Source organism: Monodon monoceros, unplaced genomic scaffold (genome assembly GCF_005190385.1).
Source record: "Monodon monoceros isolate NGI ecotype Baffin Bay Population unplaced genomic scaffold, NGI_Narwhal_1 Super_Scaffold_1, whole genome shotgun sequence".
Classification (NCBI taxonomy): Eukaryota; Metazoa; Chordata; class Mammalia; order Artiodactyla; family Monodontidae; genus Monodon; species Monodon monoceros.
The window spans coordinates 43,865,004-43,881,808 of NW_021703765.1; positions in this window are offsets into that span (position 1 = coordinate 43,865,004).

Here is a 16,805-nt window from a genome sequence, read left to right on the forward strand (position 1 = left end):
TTGGACAAGATTAACACCAGATTAAACCCATTTAAAGAGCACAGTAATGAACTCTTAGTATAATTCAGTAGAAATTATCCAGAATTAACACACACACAGAGTGAAAAAGAGCTGGAAAATATTGAGACATAGAGAGATAGATCAAGGATGGAATGATAGGGTCTAATATATCAAATCAAAATTTCAAAAACAGAGAGAAGTTTATATTTGAAGAAGTAGTGGCTGAAGATTTTCCAGAAATAAGAAAGACAATCAGATTTAAGAAGGCAAACAAGTCCCAAAAAGGTTAAGTGAAAAGAAATTCACAGCTAGATCTTGCAGGACACCAAATATAAGATCTCTAACAGCATCCTGAGAGAAAGAAGAGATAACCTTTTAAGGAATGACAGTTAGACTGACAGCTGACTTCTCAACAACAACAATGGAAGCCAGATAGTTAGAGAAAATTTTTGTCAACCAAGAAGTCTTTAGCTAGAAAAACAATCTTTTAGTATAAGGCAAAAAAAAAAAAAAAAAAGAAAGAAAGACATTTTCAGTCAGTCAAAAACCTGAAAATTTTGTCATTTCACTGAAGAAGAAATTGAAATGGCCAAAAACCATATGAAAAGATGCTCATATGCATCTTTTTTCATATGCATCTTTTCATATGCATAATCAGGAAAATATAAACCAAGGACAAAATGAGAAACCACTGCACATGAAGCAGTCTGAAATAAAATTTTTAAATTAATGTATCAGTGAAGGTATAAAAAGTTTTAAAAACAGAGCATTTATACACAAGTGGTAGAAGATTAAATGTATGAAAACATTTTGGAAAACACTTTAACACTACTTTATATATGTAAAAATGTACATACTATATGACCCTGCAATTCAGTTCCTTATGTTAATAGAGAAAATTTTGCATGTGAGCACAAGTGGATAGGTATATGTTCATAGGTGTGCTATTGGTAGGAGAAAAAACCTAGAAACATCCCTATTAACGTGAATAATAGAATGAATTCTGGGATATCCACCAATGAAATGACAAACAATGGTGAAAATGAATGAATTATAGCTACACACATGACTGAATCTTAGAAAAATCTTAGGCAGACAGGAAAAGCATGTTGCAGAAAAATACATAAGCATGATTCCACTTAAATAAAATTTAAAATTTTCCAAAATTATCCAATACATTACTAGGAATATAAATATATGTGGGAAAAAAACTATTTTTTACAAAAAGCAAAGTGATAACAAAGACAAAATCAAGATAGTAGTTACCTCTGAGCAGGATGGGCCAAAGGATGGGTCAGGAAGAGCACAGCTGGCAGCTTCAAAATGAATGGTAATAGTCCTTTTCCATAGAGCTGTAGAATGTATATAGGTACTCGTTGTACTAAAATGTTATCCCAAGCATACATAGTATAAATATCATTTGTATCTATTTAACATCTGATTTATACATAAAAATAGCTAATATTTATCAGGCAGTCTCTGGGCAAGGCATTGCATGTGTAGCATCCCACCTGATTTTCATAACTCTATCATTGTTCTCCCTTTGTAAAACTTTCTAGGCTGAAAGCTTTTTTCCTAACCCAAATAAATAAGGGAAATATCTTCTCCAGCTTCATAAAACAATTTTTGTTCACATTACAAATCGGATTTCGTTGAATAGATTGATGTTGGGGAAACTGTCATTCTAACAATATTAAGTTCTTATCTTTCTATCAGAAAAAGTCTGATTCTATCTTTCTACTTGAATAAATGTATTGATATGCATCCCTTTGAAAAACTTTCCACCTTTCGGCTCTAAGTCTCAAACAGATGGATGGAAAAGGCATGGAGCCCTGCCATAGTTTTGTCACTTACATGAAAGAAGATGCTGCAACTCAGTATTTCTGATTGAAACTCTCTTTGCTTTGATCTCATTGGACTCTCACTTAAAAAGGACAAATTCTTTGATACTGCTGGGGAATGGAAAAATACTTTGAATTGCCTTTTTATTGTGGTCCCCAGAGATTTTCACCCTGGGGACAATGCCCCAGAGTAAGATTCAAGTGAGAGAGAGTCATGGTTTCTAGAGCCAGCTCCCTGTAGCTCACCAATCGTTCAGTTGTCAGGAATTTCGCAAGTCAATCATTAAACACAGCTATTATAAAAATAATAATAATAAATCATATGAAGTTACAATTAAATAATTAGGTTTTTTAAAAAAGACAATTTTTCAAAACTATGATTTTAAATTATTTTACTACATTTTACTATTATCTGTGCTCTTGAGGTTATTCATGCTTATTGTATCTGTGTAGTAGAAATGCTTTGTAATTCCATGTTCAGTGACTTCATTATATTGATAACAAACTTATGTACTTTTAAATCTCTCTATCATTTATCCTACCTTAGTCTAGTGGATCTTTCGGGTTATAAGGGATGTGTCTTGAATTTTCACAATGTGACTATTATCATATTTTCCTCATATTATTATTCTCAGGCTTTGCTTTATATAATTTGATGTTGTTTTGTAAATAATGATTAATGATAGGTAAATCTTTTTGGTAAATTGTAGTTAGCTTGAAACTATAGCTTGAAACTGTCTTATTTAATATTTTGCCTTAATTTTTACTTTCTCTAATATTAATATTTCTATGTTTGCTATTTCTCTTAAATATCATGTGATAATTTTGTCTGTTATAAACCATATATAGCTAGATTTACTTTTTCTCAATATGAGATTATCCATCTTTTCATAGGAAAAAGTTAACACTTTTGCATATATTTCCACCCCTAATATGTTTGATCTAATTTCTACATCTATAATCTTGCTGCAAGACATTTTCAGATGATTATTTTCAAGTTCCTTCTCCAGAACATGTTGTCAGAGTAGAATAAGTTTCCTCATTGTAAATTAATCATTTGGGGGAACCATCAAGAAGAAAAACATGGAGATTTTCTCAGCTTGAAAACACATGTTGAAATAGAATGACATTTTTAATTAGCAGTAGAGCTCAAGTATCAATAATTCTCCAGAAACTCCTTTAGTCCCAACAATAATTGCTACCAAGAGACTAACTGCTTAGGTAAGCATTATGGCTTAGGTCAATTCCGGAACTCTGATGCCCATCTAAAAGCTGGCAATCTTGAAATCCAAGTGTAGTTCCCTACAAGACCTCTTTCATCACTCATGCAAACCTTTCAGAGAGACTGTATTGAAGATAGTTTTCACAGCACCATTAAAGAAGCGATATCCCTGATCATTTGAACTGCAATGGCGCACACGTTTCAAGGATTTTGTCACTCCTTTGAGCTTTCCCATAGTTTAATATGTAATCTATATTCTGAGTCTCAAAGACACATTTTCTTCCTATAAACATGTAGCTAATCTCACTGCTCTCTGCAGATGTATTGTAACTGGTAGCATGAATTGTATATTTAATCCTGTGACCCAGTAGTATCAATTAGCATTACATTTTAATTCACACATGAAGAAAATACCTGTACTGTGAAAAGCTTTTTTGCCTAGGGTGCAAGAGAAGTCTATCCTTCATAAACTAAAATTAAAGCTAGTTGAACACTGCAAGATGTTTTTCCCCTTATACACTGTAACTTGTTACTAAGCATATAGTTTCTTTACTGTTGCACTTCCGCATAGACCCCTTTGTGTTAGGAATTTATACAGTTCAACAATTAACTGGATGTCAGAAATCCTGGCATTTAACCCCTGTTCTGGTATCAATAACCACATGACTTTGGAGGAATCACTTAAAGTGCCACGCCCACACTCTAAAATGGAGTGATTCTTCAGTGATATTTAGGTTTCCAGGGTTCAATGTGTTTTCCCTGTCCAAAACCTTCATGCATGCTTCTCTCCCTTCCTAGCACAACCTCTAACCCCTTAACAATCTGGATGACTACAGTTGTCTTGATCCTCTAATCAAACACTTGTCTTCTTTCTGAAGCCCTTCTTTGTTCATCCAGGAAGGGCTTGATTGATAGTCTATTTCTGTGGATAAGCTGAAACTTCCTTAAGAGCAGATACTGTGGATTCTCACTTTTACATCCCTGGGGCGTAGCCTAGTGGTTAAAACAAAGTGGACACTTAAAAGTATGTAATGACAAATCAATGAACACATAAATATATACATATGCATAAGCACCCTGTATTAGGAGCTGTGGGACTGGGAAATCATTTTGGTTAAATCCATTTTTTCTATTTACAGAAGACTGCCCAGTGGGCAACTAGGGTTCATTTTGCATTTATGTACTTTTGAGAGATCACACCTTTGAGAGGCTTGCACACCATCTTTGGTTTAACTAGCTAAATAAAGTTCTCACACCAACTCCAACACGTGTGTGGAGGCTTCCCCACACCAACAGCAATTCTCCGACTCCAGCAGGGTGTCTAAAAATTGAACTTAATTCTGACAGTCTCTATATGGAGATATCAGACTCTGCAGGTAAAAGGTTCAGTCCTACAAGACCACCCTCCCCTACAGACGCCAGTCGAAAGCCCAGGTTATCACCTTTGCTTCTTACCAACTGGCTCTAAACTGGAAGGTCCATTGAGCCCCTCCAACTCAGGATGCCAACTGCAAGTCCCGGTTGTTGTACTTCTGACCAACTGGCTATATATCCGAGGCTCCCACAACAGCCTCCTTGGGTTCAATTAATTTGCTGGAACAGTTCACAGAACTCAAGAGAATCTGTTTATTCACAAAATAACTGATTTATTATAAAAGGGTATTAAAGGATATGAATCAATAGCCAGATGAAGGGATACACAGGGCAAGGCATGAGGAAAGGGCACAGAGCTTCCATGCCCTCTCCCAGTGCACGACTCCCCCTAATCTCCACATGTTCACCAACCCAGAAGTTCTCCAAAGCCTGTCCTTCGGGGGTTTGTGGAAGCTTCATTACATGGGCATGATTGATTAAATCTTTGGCCGTTGGTCACTGATTTGACCACCAGCCCCTCTCCTTTCCCCCGAGGTGGTGGGGATGGGGGTTAGGACTTCCAATCCTCTAACCACACAGTTGGTTCTCCTGGCAACCTGTCTCCACCCCTGAGTGGAATCCAAAAGTCACCTTCCCTGAAGTGTTTTCAGAAACTGTGGACAAGAGATCAAATATTATCTCATTGCTCTTTTGCTCAGGAAATTCCAAGGGTTTGGTAGCTGTAAGCCAGGAACTTTGGATGAAGACCAAATATATATGAGAAATACATATATTTGGTCATCAGAATGACCACATGCATATATTTCTTTTTGTTTTGTTTAATTTTTTTTTATTGGGGTAGAGTTGTTTTACAATGCTGTGCTAGTTTCTACTGGACAGCAAAGTGTGTATGTTTTTATAAATCACGCTATCACACTAGCTGAGCAGTAAACCAGACTGATGGTGGAGGAAATATACTGCTTTAAATAAATAGGGGAGAGTGGGTCCAGCACTTAGAAAAATGAAAAGGAGACTATGCTTGGATCTACACATGGAGAGCTTCGCTTTCTCGTTTTAAGATAGGAATGGTAATGCATGGCCAATATTTTGCCAATCTCAAACTGAGTTCTTTAGTGCAAAAAGATTGAGATGAGAGTTTTTACATTTTAGTTAGCAAATGACCTAAAGTCCTCAGTATTCAAAGGAATGGCATGATAATGGAGAAATGATACCTCCCAGGTTATATTTTGTGTCAGGGAATTTGCCAGAAACACCTCACAATTCAACACACTGAGTCTGGTTGACTCAGTGCAAAGTGACTTCCAACACAGACACATGTGGCTATTCCCTGTATCCTAGGAACTCTTCAGGGAGAGGAATGTCCCATGTATTATTGGACAACAATATAATATACTGAATTACCTAGATGCCATTTTCATGCCCATAACAAGTTACAAATATCCAAAAAAATAAAAGGAATATTTTTACCCAAATAAAACTTTCCTTGGTTTTGTTATTTTTATTATAGATGTGATCTCTCTTAATAAGTTATAACACAAATAAGTTATATATTGGGTAAGTAAAATAACTTTACAACTATCATTTTGTGATAATTTTCAGTTCATGTATGCAGAACAATTTTAATTAGTAGGGATGTATTCAACTTACTTGATGCTTATAAGACATGTTAAAAGGTATAAAAGTGACATGCTCAGAGTAGTTTTTTGATTATTTTATAAATTTTTTGGATAATAAAGAGTTTCATTAGTTTAATAACTGAAAATGTACATTAACAAAGACATTGATAAAATGAGAAAAATGTGTAACGTGTAAAGAAAATGTGATTATCAAGTTGACAGATCCAACACATCCTTAGATGATCCTAAGTATTTCAATAGCATTATAAATTCTGATTGTTATTCAGTGCATATTAATATTGTCATTAGAATCACAGTCTGACAGCCCCAGGAGATGAGAAAATTATACAGACTAACAATTGTAATAGAAAAAGTTATTGTCATGTTGATATCAATGGCAAAATCAAATTAAAGTTACTTCTGGAGTTTACAATTAATACATTGTTCACGTTTTTGGCAATTAGAATTCCAATTAACTGATGTTAGTAATTTAATATTGAAATACTCAACACAGTTTATTAATTACAACCTGAGAACTCAAACCTTAGCTTGAAGGGTCTATTAAGAGAAAAAAATTAATGACATTTTTATATAGAAAGGATAAAATTGGTGCTGTAAAGGAGTGTTTATTCCCAAGTTGTTACTCCTATCTTAAGTTCTTCTTCAAATTCTATCAAGGTATTTGGGTAGCCAGATAACAAGCAAGTTAAAGAATAAACACCAAACAGTTCACTGTTATCCTTTGAATATTGCGATTACAGATTATTTTTATGTCTTTCTTTACTTATTTTGGAGAAATCATCTTTTTCTATAACGAACATACACTGTCTTACTATATGTCTTTTTTTTCAAATTTATTTTTATTTTTTGGCTGCATTGGGTCTTCGTTGCTGCGCGTGGGCTTTCTCTAGCTGCAGCGAGCGGGGGCTACTCTTCTTTGCAGTGCGCAGGCTTATTGCGGTGGCCTCTCTTGGGGAGCACGGGCTCTAGGTGCTCAGGCTTCAGTAGTTGTGGCGTGCAGGCTCAGTAGTTGTGGCTCATGGGCTCTAGAGCGTAGGCTCAGTAGTTGTGGCGCACGGGCTTAGCTGCTCCGCAGCATGTGGGATCTTCCCGGACCAGGGATCGAACCCATGTCCCCTGCATTGGCAGGAGGATTCTTAACCACTGCGTCACCAAGGGAGTCCCTTACTATATATCGTAAACATTTTAAATTGCCTTTTGAAATGTTGGAAAGCTGTGTGCTTTGGGAATTTTTTCCCCTTAGTTTTATATGATGAGGGAGATGAGGAGAGTGCCTCTCTTAGGTCACTTCTAGGGTTGACAATCCCATTTTATGAGAAAACAAAGGTGTAAGAAGGTACCATGACTCTGGTCAACTCCTCTTTCTACACTCACCCCATATTACATATTAATTACAATTATTTTATATACGTACTCATCTAGACACAGTTGATCCTTGTGACTCTTAGCTGCTCGGAGTCCCATCATAAGACACCAAATCAAACCATAGACAATTGCTGTTGCTGTTTTCCTAGCCAGTTGGCATGCACCTAATCAAGCCAGCAGTTTTGCTGTTGCGTTCATTCCATCACAAGGAGGAGCAGCAAAAATTAAGGGTTCGATTCTTTTTGTCCAGGGACTAGGCTGAACCTAGCAACTGTACTATTTTTATGGTCCAGGGTAGGAGAAGTTCTAAGAGGTCATGCTTTTGCAGCCACAAGCTTTCAGCGAACAACTGCAAATCATAACCAAGATACAAGGTCAAATATTATATCCATAAGGCAAAGTCAAAGAAGCCACTGCAATAAGGTAAGGTCAAGAAGTTTTCAGGAAGAGAACAAGAAAAAAATCTGGAATCAAAGGGCAAGGGGAAAAAATCCAATATATCCGCTATAAAATATGAGAGGTACTGGTAACTCTTGCTAAATGCTGACCTTGTTACCTGGAGGGAGTACTTCATATCTATGGGTACAGAATCAGGCAGAAAATAGATGGTTTAGCATAAGTCCACCTCCATCCCTAGAGCTGTCCAAATCACTTTCAATGATGGTGTATGGAACACAACATTTAACTATGTAGACTTTCAGATGAGTCCTTCAAAATCCTTTTAGTGATCTATTTATTTTTTGCCAATCCCATTGCATATATAAACATGCATTTATGGACAGGCATGAACATAAGAAATGAGATATTGTTTAGTAGAACAATCTGCACCTTTGAAATGATGTACAATTCCTTCAATAAACCCCATGCATAGCTCTTGCAACTGCCCAAGAATCTACTACATGTTGGAGAGTGTCTTGAGTGAAATAAAGGTTCTAGAAATTAGAAACATATATTGGGGAAATTTACTTAAAGAAAAAAAGGTAGGTCCATCCATGTTGCTGCCAATGGCTGAATAATATCCCATTGTATATATATACCACATCTTCTTTATCCATTCATCTGTCAATGGACACTTAGGTTGCTTCAATGTCTTGGCTATTGTAAATAGTGTTGCTATGAACATTGGGGTGCATGTATCTTTTCTAATTAGAATGAATGGACCTAGAGATTTTCATACTAAGTGAAGTCAGACAGAGAAAAACAAATATCATATGATATCACTTATTTGTGGAATCTTAAAAAGTTGATACAAATGAACTTACATAAAAAACAGAAACAGATTCACAGACATAGAAAACAATCTTATGGTTACCAAAAGGGAAAGGAGGGGGAACAAATGAGAAGTTTGGGATTAACAGATACACGCTACTATATATATAGAACAAACAACAAGGACCTACTGTATAGCACAGGGAACTCTACTCAATATTCTGTAATAACCTATATGGGAAAAGAATATGAAAAAGAATGGATAAATGTATACATATAACTGAATCACTTTGCCTTACACCTGAAACTAACACGACATTGTAAATCAACTATATTTCAATAAAAAAATTATTTTTAAGGTAGAAAAGGAAGAGTAGAGAATCGGAGAATGCTGTTTATACACAACTTATATATCACATAAACAGTATGTCCAATATTGTGCACTGCTTCTGGCTTCTCAGAAAGAAACCTTAGAGAAGCACCTACATCAGCTAGGGGTGGGACGTGGGGGTATGTGCTAGAAACAAATGCTGTGGTAACTGGAGAAATTGGACACCTGGCTTGTATTACCTTTTTTTCACAGTGTACTCTTTTCTTCTCTGCTGTAATTACTGCACCAGTATCCATGGCTCTTAGTTACAAAGCTTATTTGTAGCAAGTGTATATGTAACAACATGATGCAGGTGTACTGTCTTTATTTGCTGTGATTTCCTTTGTTTGAGGGGCAAAATAGATATGATTAAACTCATGCTTCAAACCAACACACACTGTATCCTCACAGCATGAGTTTTGGTGAGTCTGTCCCAGGCTTCGGTATAAATAAATAAAAATGTAATCTATTTCCACGCTATTTATTACTCACTAACAGGATCACAAGTGGAAAAAAATGCCTCCGCGTGGGATTTTTTTAAGTTGCCATCTACTCAATTACGAGATTGAGACCCGAGTGGGATTAATCTCTGATATTCTTTTCTCAGAAGGGTTTTGTTTTCCTTCCCTCATCCTTGGTAATAACCTCTGATTCTATTTCATAATGAGATTGAAAGGAAGCAACTATATAAGCTGAGAGCAAATAATTGTATTATTCTTTAAATGAGCCCATTGAAATGGCAAGGAAGGGGCATTATAAATCTTTTTTACTGGGATATATATTGAGCTTTTATAGGCCTAAGTTTGTGAAATGCTACACCATATTACCATTTTCAGGATCCCACTGAGGGCTACCACAGTAATAGTAATCACAATAATTACAGGCATAGATAGCTACTATCTCCAATTCAGTCAGCTGTCTCTAAGCAACCAGGTTTCACAAGACTAACAATTGCCACCTCATATATTCATGTAAAAGTAAAACTCTCAGAATTTAGTCGTTACAGAACTAATGCCTTAAGCCTGCTGACCTCTAATGGGTTTGTCATTTATCTCCAACGTCTGAGATTTAAACTAGCTCTTCCAATTCATAGTGGTAATCATTTGTTTCCTTTTGCCAGACACTTGATGGTTAATTCAAATGTAATTTTTTACTAAAAGTCAGACATGAGGCTTATTAAATTCATAAGAAATTATTCTTCCCAAACATAAGATTTCTACTGGGAGTTAGAATGTATATAACCATATGCCACAGCATGGTTACCATATGACACAAGGCAACATGCCTTCCAATTTTAAGCCATGGGGATCTATGCTTTAGGCCATGTCTCTGTATTCGGCAGTTTTGACTGAATTAGCAGGACAGTTAACCAAAATATTTAAAGGGTGCCATTTTAGTCTGTGAGAAAGTTGCTAGCATATTGCTGTCCAAGTATCTTCTGTCCTTTAAATTCAGGGATCAGAATACTTAACCCTAGAAACTATAAGCATATATTTTTTTAATATCAGCTGAACTTGCATTTGTATAATGCTTTATTTCTTTTTCTAGCTTTTCCACACATGGCATCTCATTTGATTCTTAATCAACCCTGTAAATTAAACAGGCCAAGATCTTTACTTTGAAGTTTCAGGTAAGAAAAATGAGAGAGTAAAACGTCATATGGTCTACCCAAGGTCAGCATGGCAGAACTAGGACAAGCACCCACCGGGCTTGATTCCTGCCCATTCCTTTTCCAGAAATATCACACTGATTTATTTGCTATACAGCAAGAGGCTGGGCATTTGGGGGGGGGGAGGGGGAGGGGTATATACTCTGAAATCGCCAATCAGTATTCCTTTTTCCTTCTGTGTTCACATACAATCTCACCTGGTCCCAGAAGATTTATGTCAGATTGGAAAACTTATGTTTTTCTAGTACCACGCCTGCCTTTTGGCTACAGGAAGTCTACCCGGTATTGTACAAAGTAGTGTCTATGAAATCTTTGTTTAGTTAATTTGGACAGTTCTGCAGGGACTTGCTTCTTATTACATGGCTCACTCACTGGGAAACTCTGTCTCTCTGATTGTGCCGTACTTTCATGGTCTGTTTAAGTAATAGTGACATTTGGTTGAAAGAAGAGCCATCCCTTTGACCACCGTTTGCTCTGTCAGTACAGCTGCGTATACACAAGGGAAGCCAAACTGGGATTTATGCTCTCTTCCACGCTCCCTTTTCACTGTTGAAACATCTCAAATAGAGTAGCTGCAAGTGGTCATAAATGCAGTCATATCCCGCATATGTCTTCATAATTAAATCTATTCAGACTGGTGTGGCAGAAATGCGCTGAAGGTTAACTTTATGTTAGCAGATCTACAACAGGTCCCAGGACAGCCATGACCGTGAGTTTATCTGCAGTACTTTACCTTTTCTGGATCCTCTACTCTGCTTAAGCAGGCTTCCCTGGCAACCAATGCCTTCGGATTCCTGCTAATATATTATGGCAGATGGGAGACTTTCAAAGGGATTTATTAGAGTCTGCTAATTTAACTAATTCTCACTGAAGTGTTAATGACATCTCCAGTGAAGTATTATTTGGAGCCTTATCCTAAGATATGATTTGGGGTGATAGAATGCTTAGTAATCTTTCATGGAGATGGCACATATGTTGGGGCACAGTTGGAATTTCATCCCTCACATAAAATCCTTAATGCCCCTGTGATGAATCATATTAAAATTCTATATTGTTTTAAAACAAAAGATTCTCATGGCATGGGAAAGCAACACATATGGCCTAGCTGAGTGCTGCTCTGAAAATGATATAGAAACTATTATATCCCTTGATGGAACTTTCTTCAAAGTTTTAGATCTACTTCCTAATTTACTTTTTCTGAAATGGGTATTTTTGGCTTCGAAATTTGGCAAAATTAACCCACCCTCTATTTTCCTACCTCTACTTTACTTCTCTTGACAGGTGTGCCTAATAATTAGGGTAAGTCTCCTTTGAAAGGAGGCAGCTATGGCAATCAAATGCCTTTAACATATTCTATGACTACTAAAGCATATTACATGCCTACACCCTACAGGACCCCTACGACAGGTTTGCTCTCCTCAGGTTTACATGTTACCGTTGTATAGATGCAGCCTGAGCTTCCCTTTCAAATGAGAAGATTTGCTTGTCTTCATCTTGGTTGTTGAGTCTTGCCTTCAATCTCTTTCCATTGTATCTTCTCCAGGGCAGTGAATCCAGCATTTAACCATTTTTTCAGTAACCATTTGAGGTACTTCTGTATGTAAGTTCCTTTGAGTATAAAATGTGCACACAGGGGCTTCCCTGGTGGCGCAGTGGTTGAGAGTCCGTCCACCTGCCGATGCAGGGCACACGGGTTCGTGCCCCGGTTCGGGAGGATCCCACATGCCGCGGAGCGGCTGGACCCGCGAGCCATGGCCACTGAGCCTGCGCGTCCGGAGCCTGTGCTCCGCAATGGGAGAGGCCACAACAGTGAGAGGCCCGCGTACCGCAAAAAAAAAATTAAAAAAAAAATGCACACAGTATTATGGTCTTCTAATAGTTTACAATATTTAGTATTCACAGCAAGCAACCATAATGAAATATGAAAGTGAATTATGCATTCCACTGTCCTAGAGCATGGCACAGGAGAATATCTACAATTTCATTTTAAGGAGAAAGTAAATGAGAAAAACAGGCAGAGAGAACAGGATAAGGAAAAGCATGGATTTGAAGTGCATTGAAAATGCCATGGCCCCAGAACCTGGAATCCGTTAAAACTTCCCAGGGAGATTTTTTAAATTCCTATTTCTGGGCTCTACTCAAAAAACAGTGAATCAAGAGCTTAGAAAGGTGGGGTCCCAAAATCCATATTTAATAGAAATGGTACTGCTAGCCTGGCCAGCTTTTGAGACCAATGATCTAGTTTGTTGGATACATTCATCCTCTCAGAAATTATTTATTGACTTCCTAATATGCAACATACATGGTTTTAGATGCCTGGACAAAATAGACAAAGGACCTATTATTGTGTAGCTTAGATCCTGGTGGCGTGAGACAGATGCTATTCTAAGTGCAATACGTGGATTAACTAAATTCTTCTTACTAAAACCCTATCAAGTCTTCATTTCCCATATGAGCAAAACTAAGGCACAAAGAGTTTAAATAATTAATCTAAGGTTATATAACCAACAGAAGGGGGACCTGGAATTCTCAAATGTGATCTCTCTCATGCGTGGCTGGCTACATAATTTGCAGGACCCAGTGTAAAATTAAAATGCAGGGCCGGCCACTTGTTTAAAATGCAAGAAACACTGATGTTAAAGGTACTAAAATATAAAGTGTTTTCCTTTCTTCCATGGCCTCTCTTGCAACTTGTGATTTTCTTTTTATTTGCTATATAACATCATTCTAAGAAAGACAAAATTAAATTGTAAATGATTACATGACTGTTACCATTCATCTTTATATTGCACAGTGCCAGTTTTAAATGCAAATATAAGAGCACTTAACTCATATGCAGGATCACTGAAATTACACAATTTGTATTTCATAGCTTATATATTCTTGCCAGAACAGCAGAAATGTTGCAGGAAACCAATTCAACTGTTTTTATTTTACTTCTTGATCGATACACATATTCTACCAACACTCTTTACCTTTGACCTAGGGATGAGTAATGAAGGACTGAAAGAAAAAGAAACTATGGGTTGCCCTTTTTTTCCTTTCCTACTATGTCGTCATCTTCAGTGTAAGTGGTTGGCAAATACAAGGCAAGTAGTACAAATAAGAAAAGATATGACGGGTTCCTTTATCATTCACGTCTTAGAGTCATTACCTTCTTTCCATGTTTGAAAAATTCTGGTTCAAATGGAGAGAAGTCCTCTCTTGGCTGTCAGCATCTGGATATACTCAGTCGCAGAGATAAGTAACATGTTTACCTCTTACTCACTTGGAATCTGGCTGAACTGTCACACATCGTGGGCCCACCAGGATTCTGTGCTCACGGTGCTTCACAACGTTTTGTGGGTAAAGGGTGGAAAGGAACAACGGACATGTATATCTTGTGTAACTTCTCTACTCACACAGATGCTCTATTATCCAACAGGACCTCCACAGAACACCAGTGTAAAGATGAAATTATGCAAAATTTCAAGATGGCCAGCGCAGAGCATTAAACCAAGCATAGGCCCTCTGAGCCCTTCTGTATAATGGCACCACAGGTCACATACCCATGAGGTCAGCCCTACCCAACCTTAACCACCACTCTATACTGCATCCCACATGAGGTGGTTTCAGGTTGCGCCATCATTCTCGTCTTTCTTGTCTAGGTTACTTCCTGTTTGTAAATGTCCCTTTGCAGTATAACAACTGGAATTGAACATAATGCTCTAGATCTGCTGTTCTCAGAATGCAAAGCATTATTATTTCCTAGCTTAGACACTCACACTAAATGCGTCTTAAGTTTCCTAGCTTGGATAGCTGCAGTGTTTCATCTCATTCTCCTCCATTCAGTGTACATCCCCTCTACTCATCATAATACTACCAGTATTATCATGTGCAGATACTCTTCAAAGTGCTTTACATACGCTTCTTTTAATCCTCACAGCAATGCTATGAAATATATACTATTTGTGGTACACAGAATAATGTCTCTGCAAAGATGTTCCTGTTCTAATTCCTGGAACTTGTAAATATGTTACATTACACAGCAAGGGGGAATTAATATTGCAGATGGAACTAAACTTGCTAATCAGCTGATCTTAAAATAGGGAGATTATTCTGGATTATCTGGGTGGACCCAATGTAGCTACAAGGGTCCTTGAAAAGTATAAGGGGGAGAGAGAAGAGATGGTTGGAGTGATTCAGTGTGAAGAAGACAGCCTGTCATAGCTGGCTTTGAAGATGAGAGGGAGCCATGAGCAGAGGAATGCTGATGGTCTCCAGAAGCTGGAAAGTCAAGAGCAGGGATTCTCCCCTAGAGCCTCCAGGAAGGAATGAAGACCTGCCAACACCTAGATTTTAGCCCAGTGAGGCCTGTAGCAGACTTAAGCCCTACCAAACAAATGTCTTGCATTGATGGCTCTTGTCATATTACTGTTGGATATAGAACATTGCTTATAAATAGGAGCTTAATAAATGTTTTTAAATAAATGATCACTTTCAGCAAAGAATAGTCTCTCCTGTGAAGTATTTATAATGTAACGATATTACACTATATATCAATATTTAACATATGCCTCTACTCCACTAACGAAGAGCAATTGGAGAGCATGAACGAAACATTTTTGTAAAAACATAAAGAACCCAGCAGTAACCTCAGGCAAGACATTTTATTTTCATTCTTCATCTTTTTTTTGTTTTGTTTTGCAAATTATGCTCCAAGAAGATATTGCATTTATCATTCTAAAACATGAAAAGTATATGTCACAGCTACTGTCAAGGGGCCACGTAAGTCTTGAAGATATTTATTTGCCAATGCGCTGTACATTACTGCCAGTCTGATGGACTGCTGGAAAATGTTTTCAAGAAAGAAAATAGAGGATATAAGTAAGCCTTTTCAGTGCTTGCAAAGAAAACATCAACTAAGAGTCATCAACTTTGCCGTACACCAAGCAATTAGCTGAAACTGGTAATTATTTAAGAAGCTTCTTATTCTACCTGCCAACACGGTAGCTCCAATCCCAGGGTAAATGAAATGCGTATCTCTTCTAAGTCTGGCTTTCAGGTTTCCTGCATAATTTATATGTGCAGCAGGGGGAAATTACCAGCATAATTCCATTGTGTCACTTCCACAGTTATAATCAATTGCTCTTCCCCAAAGGCACCAGTGTTTTCATTTCCAAACTTTGCCTTTTCTGCGCCTGTCTTCCATTCCCTAATTGCCTATTGGGTTGTATTCCTGTATTCAGGAAGGTCAGTCTGAAAGCCTTTTTGAACTGGTCTCCGATCTTCAGTCTCCTAGCTGGTTGTGACATCACAGGCTAGCATGAAGCTCCAAAGAAACATGCTGTGCTTACCTTCAGTCTGCTTTTTCTGAAGAATCACAAAATATTCAAGCTCTAGATTACATTCTAAAGATAATTTTCTTTTTCTCCATCCACACTTGTGATTTTAGATGTTGGTTTCAAAAAAATAAAATCCTCTTGACTAATTACCATTTTATGCTTGAATTTAAGTGAAATCTGATTTATATAGCTGATCACACTGACCCTGCCTGATGAAATCCTCCCAATGTCAACAGTCTTCTCTACGGTCCTATTGCTAACCCCCAAACCAGGTCACCTCTCTTCCCTCTGCTTTTCTTTTGTGCTTTGAGTTTTCTTACTCTACCTTCAGCATAGCAATAAGTGTACTTAGGTAATTATATTTATTGAGGAGGTTCAATCTTTGGGTTCATATATATGAAACTGTATTATTTCTTCCTGAAGTTCACCTCAACTTTTTTCTATTAAATTCCCCTTTCCCATTAATTAGTGGGTCAGTTAATTCAGTTTTTGCCAGCTGCCATACCTTTTCAGTGACTATAATTGCTAGCATAGGTGCATTTTGATATTTAAGACTCAGTTCCATCTATTTATTTAACAAAAGCCTCTATCTCAAGCAATGGTCAAGCTCATTTCCTCCTTAATATATCAGGCTAATGCACTGACCCCCAACTTCTTGGTGAAGAGGAAGGGATGGGAGTGGTTTGGCTCTGAGAAAATTCCTCCTCCTTTCCTCTCCTGGGCAGTAATCATTCCAATATTGGAGACTAGGGGAATGTATAAAGAGGGGTCGCAGACATGTCCTTACTTGACCA